At 41.4% G+C, this 10404-nt stretch overlaps 1 long non-coding RNA gene across 1 annotated transcript; it reads left to right on the top strand.

Annotated features, from left to right (window-relative positions):
• Positions 1-605: 605 nt before the first annotated feature.
• Positions 606-2550, top strand: LOC147980333 (uncharacterized). Its single transcript, XR_015599788.1, has 5 exons — positions 606-833; positions 917-1009; positions 1665-1791; positions 1872-2042; positions 2294-2550. It is a non-coding gene; the product is annotated as an uncharacterized LOC147980333 (long non-coding RNA).
• The last annotated feature ends 7854 nt before the right edge of the window (positions 2551-10404 follow it).

Below are 10404 nucleotides of genomic sequence, written 5' to 3'. Positions count from 1 at the left end.
ATGCTCAGGTCGGCCAAAAAATGTCCAGTAGGCCCACGTACATTAGAAATAGAGGTATACTAATCACGGGCTCCCTAGAAAATCCCACGTTAATCAGTAATTGTGGGCCGCTAATCTGGTGGGACCAAGTTATTATGGTCTAGATTTACTAAACTAATCTGGTGGGACCAAGTTATTACGGTCTAGATTAACTCATCTAATTTCCAGTTGAAATTTCATGAAAAAAGCTAAATATGGGCTATTTATCTGATGGGACCGAATTATTACGATGTAGATTGACTGGTGTAATTCTAATCTGTAGGTCAACGTAGTTAGGCCAACACAGTTATGCTCAGTTCGGCCAAAAAATGTCCAGCAGGCCCACGTACATTAGAAATAGAGGATGTAGGAGAAGGCGCACAATGCTTCCAAGGTTATCTCACCCCTTAAATAAAAAAAGCTACTGGACGTCTCTTGCTAAAATAAAAAAGGATTGCTTGATGTCTCTTGCCCTCTCTATTAAAAAAATCAACAATGAAGCAATCTTTTCCCGAAGAAAAACCAACGAAGCAAATCTTACGCCTTTAAATATCTATACTGTCTTTCTTCCTCCCCAAGGAAAACAAGTCCATGTCCCATCAAATTGGATCACGCAACTTGAGGTATGGATCTGATGTGCTCACGAGATGACAACAAGTTGAAGTCACAGCCAACCTGACTTTGGCGAACCCTAATCACCAGCCCTTGTGTGATGCCGCACAGCGCCCTCGGATTTGTCGTAAAAAAGCGAGGTAAGGTATGCAATGACAGGCCCGTGGGAAGAGATGGAAGCGGTCTGCAGCTGAAAAAACCAGGTACGTGCTGAGCAGAAGGATGATCTCCAATTCATGCATATCCAACCCTCTTGATCCATATTATATTAATCTATTTTTTCCAGAATGATCTCGCAGCTGATCTGATATTACTCCTGGGTGTCTGATTTTTGCCTTTTTGGCGTCATATGATTTCATCCCTGAAGGAAAGACTTCACGTGAGTATTATTTTCCTACCTAGGTTTCAATACAGTTTTCTTTTGTACATAGCTCCGGTTGGAAGCCAAATCAGCTACCCTACACGGCTTCCGCAAGCCGCCATACAGGTCCCCCCTTCTCCTCAGCGGTAGCAGCAACACAAAGGTTCTGTTTGTTCTGCTGCAGCAATGCCTCGGTCTTCCTCACTTAGATTTATCTAATGTCTGCCTTAATCGTTAGAAAGCTGATTTGTTATGCTATGCATGCATTGGTTTTGCTGACTCGAGTTCCTGCACCGGCACAAAGTGCATATCGATTATGCATGCAGTCTAATGTGATGTTTCTTCTTTTGTGCTCTTTCTTATATTTCCAGTGCTTATTTGGATCGTGGGCCTATAGCAGATTGAGATTGCTATTCCACCCACTCTATGTAACTGCCTATGGTGCTGAAAGTAGCTACTATTGTTCTTCATGCAAGTTTGTAGTAATCTCTACCACTAACTTATATGTCGAAATCTAATACATTTACATATAATGTTTCAGTTTTGCACAAAAAAGTTGGTATTGGTCTTTCAAGGGGTTGTTTTTTATAAATTATAGGAGATCTTATTAATATATATACTAAACTTCGAATATATTCTACCCAGAGACCTCAACTTGGTTTTTTTACTGCAGCATGTGTTGATCAGTGTCCGACTTTGAAATTGTTCGAAGGCAGTGCCATATATTTTTTTATAGAAAAGGGGAAGGGTCTCAGTTGGTGTAGCTATGGAGGTGATCCTTGGATGGAAGCAACATTTGTGTAAGTCTGAGAGGCTTACTATTTATAATTGATGGGGCATAATGCTATATATCCAGGGATTCAGTTCCAAATTTTATCAGGTATCGAGACCTCACTTAGATTGGGTCGAACTTGGAGCAGAACTGTGGTTGATGCTGCTCGCATGTCTCAGCGAGCCTCTCTCCATTGGCGGCGACGGCTATGCTCTGCTCAGTTAAAGGCTTAAAGCTAGCAACTACGCATGCAACTCCTCGATCTGTCTCACAGTTCAGGTAACCGCTTCCTACCTGCTTGTGTTGCATAGTGACTAGATACATTTGACTGTGTTTTATTTGACTCGATGATTGGTTTGTCTTCACTGCAATGGATGTGTTCGCTCAATCAAAATGATCAAATAGCTTAAGAGATTAGTTAATTGCCTGACACGTATAAAACTGTGAATCTAAACAGGACGCAGCTACAGCACCACACCAATATGGTGCACCATACCATGGTCTTTCCTAACATATGATGGCACGTGCAGGGTTTGCATGGTGGATCAAAGATGCGCGTTAGGACAAGAAGCCGCAAGTTCACGCATTACCTTTGTCGTTTAACAGTGTAGTATTTTTTCTGTGAAGTTTCTGGTATATATTTGAAAAATGTAGTTTTATTTACCAGTGTAGTATTATATTAATTATCTGATCAAAACTTCTACAATCACATTACTAATTAAGGTGTGGACAAATATGCTCTGATATTTCACTTTGAGCGACAAAATCTTACTATTTGGCATTCCGTAAGGACCAAGTTAACAAGAGTAGGGATTATTATGAGTTGATCCAGTGCTATAAAATTTTGGTATTACCATAGTTGATATGAAATCAGTTTATGTAGTATAAACTTGGATAGTGCTAAGATTTATTAGCATGAAAAGTCACAAACTGCAGAAAGATTTGCATTAATCGATGAAGACATTGATCTCATTGTGCAGCTGTAAGCCTCCTCAGAAGGATAGCTGCCTCTGCTTCCCCATTCCATTTAAGTTTCTATTATACATGTACGCATTCACATTGAAATTGACACCATGCTATATATTAACATTTATGCTTATTTTAGGATATGAATTCATATTTATTGGACATGAGCCTTACATAAGTAGGTGTGATAATTTTTTTTACCTATAAGCATGAAATTCCACACTATCGGCAATCCAATTCAAAATTTGAAGTAGCTAAAATTTGAAGAAGAAAGAGTATTTGTCAGAATTTGAAAACAACCTATGAATTTGTTGATCCCAGCTAAGCTAACTTCATTTTGAATTCTACACCAACGAGATGTCACATGGTTTGAATTTGAACTAATTTTCATTGTTGTATCATTCTAAGCAATTAGTACTAGCATGTAAGGGTTAGTGTATCATTCAGTTTTTGTTACATGTAAAATGCATATATTCAATTTTTTTGTTGTGAAGTATTTCTCTCCCTAACATTTGTGTTATCCATGTAAACGGATTAAGTAAAAATAGAAATGGCTACTGTTGGACGTTATATATGTCTGTATCACGGTTGTGGTATAAAATTCACACTGATGATTACTTTATACCAAGTCATAATGGTACAAAAGCATAGAGGTAGCAAGCCCATTTTCTCAATTCCCACAACTATTCTTTGGTTGGTGCAACGCATGCTTGCAGAACATCAATAACCAAATAGAAGCTAATTGTACCGTATCTAATCCGCGCCAAGAGTTTCGAAAAAAAAGTTTTAGACCTGGCCGCCAATAAGCAGGACAAGAAGTCACCTAAAAATGTGAACTAAAAACATGACTAAGGTTAACGGAAAGAACAACTGGATATAAACAGAAATACAAGTACTAATTTTAACCCCGAAAAGAATGTGGTTGTTAATGAAGAAACTTAGCATTCTTTATATCCATCATGGCCATTTAAAATTATACAGTAAACCTAAGTGTTTCAAGTAAGATACACCGATGTTGAGTAAGTTAAGACACCAATTTGATAAACTGGAAGGCATACTTTTACAATAGATCAAAATCCATTATTACGGTTGGTGACACAAACATGTAACCATTTCATGCCTTCTACGGAAAGTCAGGTTTATCCATGTAATAAATATGCTAGCTCGTGCGAATGCACGGGTTGGCGACTAGTGTTGATAATGATGTTCATGTTCATGTTCAACCTAGTAATAATAATGATGTAGAGATTGAACCTGCTGTTGATCTTGATAACCCACAATCAAAGAATCAACATTATGATAAGAGAGACATGTCGCTAGGAAACATGGTAAAGAAAGAGAACCACCGGTTTAGAAACCCATGCCCTTTCCTCCTAAGCCATCCAAGAAAAAGTATGATGAAGATTTTGAGCGCTTTGCTGAAATGATTAGACCTATCTTTTTGCGTATGCGTTTGACTGATATGCTAAAAATGCCTCCTTATGCTAAGTATATGAAAGATATTGTTACTAATAAAAGAGAGATACCAGAAGCTGAAATTTACACCATACTTGCTAATGACACTTTTAAGGATGGAATACCAAAGAAACTTGGAAATCCAGGAGTACCAACTATACCATGCTCCATTAAAAGAAACTATGTTAAAACTTCTTTATGTGATCTTGGAGTCGGTGTTAGTTTTATGTCTTTCTCTTTATATCATAGACTTGAATTAAATAAGTTGACACCTACTGAAATCTCTTTGCAAATGGATGATAAATCAACTGCTATACCCATTGGTATTTGTGAGTATGTGCCTATTGTGGTTGCAAACGTTACTATCTTAACGGACTTTGTTATTCTTGATATTCCTGGGGACGACAGTATGTCGGTCATCCTTGGTAGACCCTTTTTGAATACTGCCGGGGCTGTTATTGATTGCAACAAAGGCAATGACACTTTTCATGTTAATGGTAATGAGCATACAATACACTTTTTGAAGCAACAACCTCAAGTTCATAGTATCAACTCTATTGAAAAAATTTCAACTATTACTATTAGAGGTTTTGAGTTCCCTCTTCCTACTGTCAAAAAGAAATTTGATATTCTTATTGTTGGGGACATGCATATCCCCGTTGAGGTAACCTAGTGTTATTCGAAAGTTCTCCGGTTTCATGTCATTCAGAAAAAGTTTGTTAATAAGACTTGATCGACCTTGTTAATGTATTCCTTTTGATGGGCATGAGATGAATGAATTTAGAAGGCACAACTTTCTGTACCCACTTTTTACTTTCTTTTATTTAGAATAAATAAAGCAAAAATAGTATTTTATGTCTGTTTTGTGAATTATCCGTGCAATAAAATATGTCCCGAAAATAAAAGTTCTCCAAATGTGTCACACCCACAATGCAGCTATATCTCCCACATGTCGAGGCACGACTTGTAGGCATAACCGCATGGTGGTTTAGTTGCAAGTGGGGTAATCTTCACACAATCCCATGTACTGAATAAGAAAGGGACAAAGAGTTGGCTTACAATTGCCACTTCACACAAATAACAAGTTAAACATAGATCATCCTGAGTATAATCAAAGGTCCGACTACGGAACAAAAATAAAGGAAGACAACCCCAAATGCTAGATCCCCGATTGTCCCAACTGGGCTCCCCTACTGATCAACCGGAAAAGACACATAACAATGATCAAGATCTTCATCGAGCTCCCACTTGAGCTTGATTGCACCACCTGCACTGGTATCATCGGCACCTGCAACTATTTGGAAGTATCCGTGAGTCACGAGGACTCAGCAATCTCACACCCATGAGATCAAGACTATTTAAGCTTATGGGTAGGATAAGGTAATGAGGTGGAGCTGCAGCAAGCACTAAGCATATATGGTGGCTAACATACGCAAATAAGAGCGAGAAGAGGAGCAACGCCATGGTCGTGAAGCTAGAAGTGATCAAGAAGTGATCCTGAGACTACTTACACACAACCATAACACAAGAACCGTGTTCACTTCCCGGACTCCGACGAAAAGAGACCATCACGGTTACACACGCGGTTGATGCATTTTAATTAAGCCAAGTGTCAATTTCTCTACAACCGGACATCAACAAATTCCCATCTACCACATAACCGCGGGCATGGCTCTCGAAAGTTTATACCCTGCAGGGGTGTCCCAACTTAGCCCATCACAAGCTCTCACGGTCAACGAAGAATATTCCGTCTCCCGGGAAGACCCAATCAGTCTCAGAATCCCGGTTACAAGACATTTCGACAATGGTAAAACAAGACCAGCAAGACCGCCCGTTGTGCCGACAAATCCTGATAGGAGCTGCGCATATATCGTTCTCAGGGCACACCGGATGGGCCAGACGTCGGGTTGGCATAGACCTTGGTTGCCCAGGGGGCCCCGGACATCGCCCAGGTTGGACCAACACTCAGAGGAGCACTGGCCGGGGGGGTAAATAAAGATGACCCTCGGGCTTCGGAAACCCAAGGGGAAAAGGCTTAGGTTGTTAGGAAAATGTAAAACCAAGGTTGGGCCTTGCTGGAGGAATTTTATTCAAAGCGAACTGTCAAGGGGTTCCCATAACACCCAACCGCGTAAGGAACACAAAATCAAGGAACATAACACCGGTATGACGGAAACTAGGGCGGCAAGAGTGGAACAAAACACCAGGCATAAGGCCGAGCCTTCCACCCTTTACCAAGTATATATATGCATTAATTAAATAAGATATATTGTGATATCCCAACATATCCATGTTCCAACATGGAACAAACTTCAACTTCACCTGCAACTAACAATGCTATAAGAGGGGTTGAGCAAAAGCGGTAACATAGCCAAACAACGGTTTGCTAGGAAGGTGGGTTAGAGGCTTGACATGGCAATATGGGAGGCATGATATAACAAGTGGTACGTAGCGCGACATCGCGATAGAGCGAACAACTAGCAAGCAAAGATAGAAGTGATTTCGAGGGTATGATCATCTTGCCTGAAATCCTGCAAGGAAGAAGAACGAGTCCATGAAGAAGTCAAACCGACGTAGTCGAACGGATCCTCACAAATGCGACATTACCGGAACTATCAAGAAGAAGCACAGCCGGAAAGGAGCAAGCAACATGGTAAACAACCATCACATAAACATGGCATGATGCACAATCAAGTATGATGCATGTTCGGTTTAATGAAATATGGCATGGCAAAGTGCACAAACAACAGTACACATTAAGTGGAGCTCAATATGCAACGAGTTGCATATTGACGAAACACCACATGACTAATTTAATTCTCTCCCGTTTATGTACCCAACAATATTAAATGTTGTTAACCATGGCAAGAGGTGAAGCATAAGTAAACTACACATTTTATCATGTTTAAATGAGCCCGGAAACAACAACAACAATTCCGGTAAATCCCCATATGCATTTAGCAATTTAAGAAACAACAATTTAAACATTCTTGATGTTGTTATCATGATGCGGATGACATTTGCAAGTTTTATGCAATTTCTATGAAAATGTTGATAAGAGCATGTTATGAAGCATTTGTCATCGTGGCAGAAACGATAGGGGTGCCACGGAAACGAATCCGAAAATGATGCCACGGCAACATATCGGTTCCGGTAGCTCATTGAGATAGCAGTGCAAAAGGAAGTGTGGCGGGAGCGTGCAAAAGATGGTGGGGTGATCCCGGTTACCAGGTTCCCAAGGGTGGACGACATGGCAACGAGGAGTAACAACTAACGTTCACGGGTGATAATAGAACATCTAACCATGCATCTCATACAACACACATGCAGGGGGGGCTGGACGGCGACGGGGATGGACGTTGGAGGCGGGCTCGCTGGCTAGAACAGCGGCACGACGGCAGAGAAAGGGGTCGCCGGAGGCGCTGTTGCGCAGCACGGCTAGAGATGCGGGCGCCATGGCAGGGAGGCGACGTGGCTCCGGTGCAGAAGCACGGAGCGGCCACATCGATGGTGGTCGATGCAGAAGGCGGGGCCACGGGCATCCATGGCCTCGACGAGAGGGTCGGGTGCAAGGCTCCCGCGACGGAGGCGATGAATGGGCGGCGGACATGGCAAACGAGGAGGTAGGACGGCGAGGTCTTCGGCGACCTGCTGCTGGTCGGGACGACAAGGGATGGCGACGGTGCGGCATGGCGCGGCGACGATGGGAGGAACCGGGCAGAGGCGACCTGATCCGGTGGCGGGGACCTCCTGCGGGGCTGGCGGCGCTAGGGGATCGGGCGTGGGGGCTCCTCCCGTGCGTGCTGACGGGAGGAGGTAGGGGATCGAGGGCGTCGACGGCGCTAAGGGGGAGCGCGAGGGAGAGATCGAGAGGAGGGGGTCGGCTCCCTGGAGGCTAGGGTTAGGAGGGCACAGGCTAGGCCTTGGGCCAAATAGCTGCGGTGAAGTAGGCCGGCCTGGCTGGGCTGTTGCACCACTCCTCTCCTTCCCTCTGAATTTATCTTTTCAGCAAATAGAGAGAGGCCAAATAGAATTAAGAGAAGAGGCCATGGAGAAGAAAAAAATGATGGGACATTTTTGTATGGCTTTATGGATTATTTCCACCCCAACAAAATTGGTTCCAACAAATTAGGATAAGTTAATCCCAAACATGTTGACTTGAGCCAAGGAGTTCGAATGGAGGCTAGGCTTTACGAGAGTTTAAAGATGTTGAGAATTATCATGGAGCTTGGGAAAATAATAAAAGAATTCAGGGTAAAGTTTGGGAACGAACTTGAAATAGAAAAGACAGGAGATTATTTTGCAAGTATGTTCTGGTGATTCCAAAGTTAATGGAATATTTTAATATAGCTCCCTAACAATATTGGGAGACTTTTATATGTTGTAATGAGAAATCACCATGTGCATTTCCCTCGATTTAAATAGATCAACGATCTATGCAATTTATTTGGTTGAGTTTTAAAAAGGGGTGCATGATGACATGATGAAATGCACATGATGTAAAGATTAGTGCAACGAACAAAACAAATCACACGACGAATCTCAGAATCCATGGAAGGCATCTGGAGCGCCGGTCTTGGGGCGTCACAACACTCCACCACTACGAGAGGATCTCGTCCCGAGATCTAGGATGGCACTGGAGAGAAGCAGAAAAGGAAGAGGAGAGGTAAACTAAGTTGCTTCTTAGACAAACGAGTGAAACCACGAACCTTGAGAGGTTGAACAAATTGATAGAAAGAGTACAATGAAGATGAACAAAGTTGTAAACACTCCGTTAGAAAAGAGGAACAAGGAACATTACGAGAACCTTGTAGGTTGAAAGACATAAGAAAAATGTTACAATGGACAAGAAGTACATGCAAGCACTCCGGTTGAAAAGAGATGCAAGACTTGATAAGATGAAAAGAACTTGAGTAGAGGACACAACACTCCGGTTAAATGGATAAGCATGAAAAGAACACGATCCTCACAATTCGAGATGATGAGTGAAAAGAGCAACATCATAAAGCCTCTGGGAGAAAGAATAGAAGATCGATCATTGGAATAAGAATGGAGAAGAAAATGCCAACTTCTGCCACAAATGAGCTTGGAAAGCACCCTTCCAAGAAGGTTATAACGGAGTTGGAAAAACCCAATAACGAAACAAATAAGCTTGTAGTGGGCTTATGGAAAACTACTCAAAATTATGAGGTGAAATTATGTCACTAATAGAAACGATAGATTGGATTGACATGAACAAGGAAACGAGAAACTTATTTCACTGGGAGGATAATGAAGAACTTGGGTCATTTATAAGCACCATAAATAGCAACAATCTTTAGGGAAAGCTTTAGGTGAAATATAACCCAATATAGCTCCAATGAAGAGATTGATGGATTGAAAAGATCTCGTGAACGAAGAGAAAAATACGGATTTAAATATCTCATTCCTGACAACTTGTGAATCATGAAACACTAAGGGAAAATTATCAAGAATGGTATAACACCACCTCAACAGATTAGATAGAAAGAATTGCACTTTGGAATGCAAGATGAAGAATACTTGAACTCCTCAAAACAAAACATGTGTTGAGCCCCATGTTTATTTGAGAGTATCGCTTGGCGGATCTTAACTTCAAGAGAGATCTTGAAGAACAAATGAAGAATGAAAGGAATCCTTGACAGACCACCATGCAGAGCCTCCATGAAGAACTCCGGTAACAAAAGGAAAGAGAAGTTGAGAACACAAGGTGAAGCCTTGCGATGATTTAGCTGGAGCTTCGCGATAAGATAGTGCGAAAAAATTGGAACTCCGGAAAAGAAAAGATGAATCATCTTGAACTGAGAATTTACTCATAGTGAACAAACTCCGAAAGAATGAATCCATCATTTTGATGAAAGAATAAGAATTGCATTATGCATATCCTTCACCAATTTAAATTGATGACAAGCAACGGATTTGGCATACTACTTATTCTCGTAGGAAGGATTAAGAGAGATATAGCATAAACTTGAGAAAGGTCTTCAACGAACCACCGGTGGGATTTGGGAAGAACGAATGAATAGATCCGGTAACAAGGAAGAAGAATCTCGAACAAACCACCGTAAGAATTGGAAATGAACGAAGAAAGATAAAGAAGCACTAAGAAGAATTAGAAAACGAATGAAGATACTTGAGGGAATTGAGATACAAGTGAACGAAGAGATCGCGAGCTGATTAGAGAATACTTGAATGATGCACC

The sequence above is a fragment of the Triticum urartu genome, chromosome 3A (genome assembly GCF_056163025.1).
Source record: "Triticum urartu cultivar PI428250 chromosome 3A, HENAU_Tu73, whole genome shotgun sequence".
Lineage (NCBI taxonomy): Eukaryota > Viridiplantae > Streptophyta > Magnoliopsida > Poales > Poaceae > Triticum > Triticum urartu.
The sequence above is the reverse complement of the archived record's forward strand: the minus strand, read 5'-3'. Positions and strand labels throughout refer to the sequence as shown.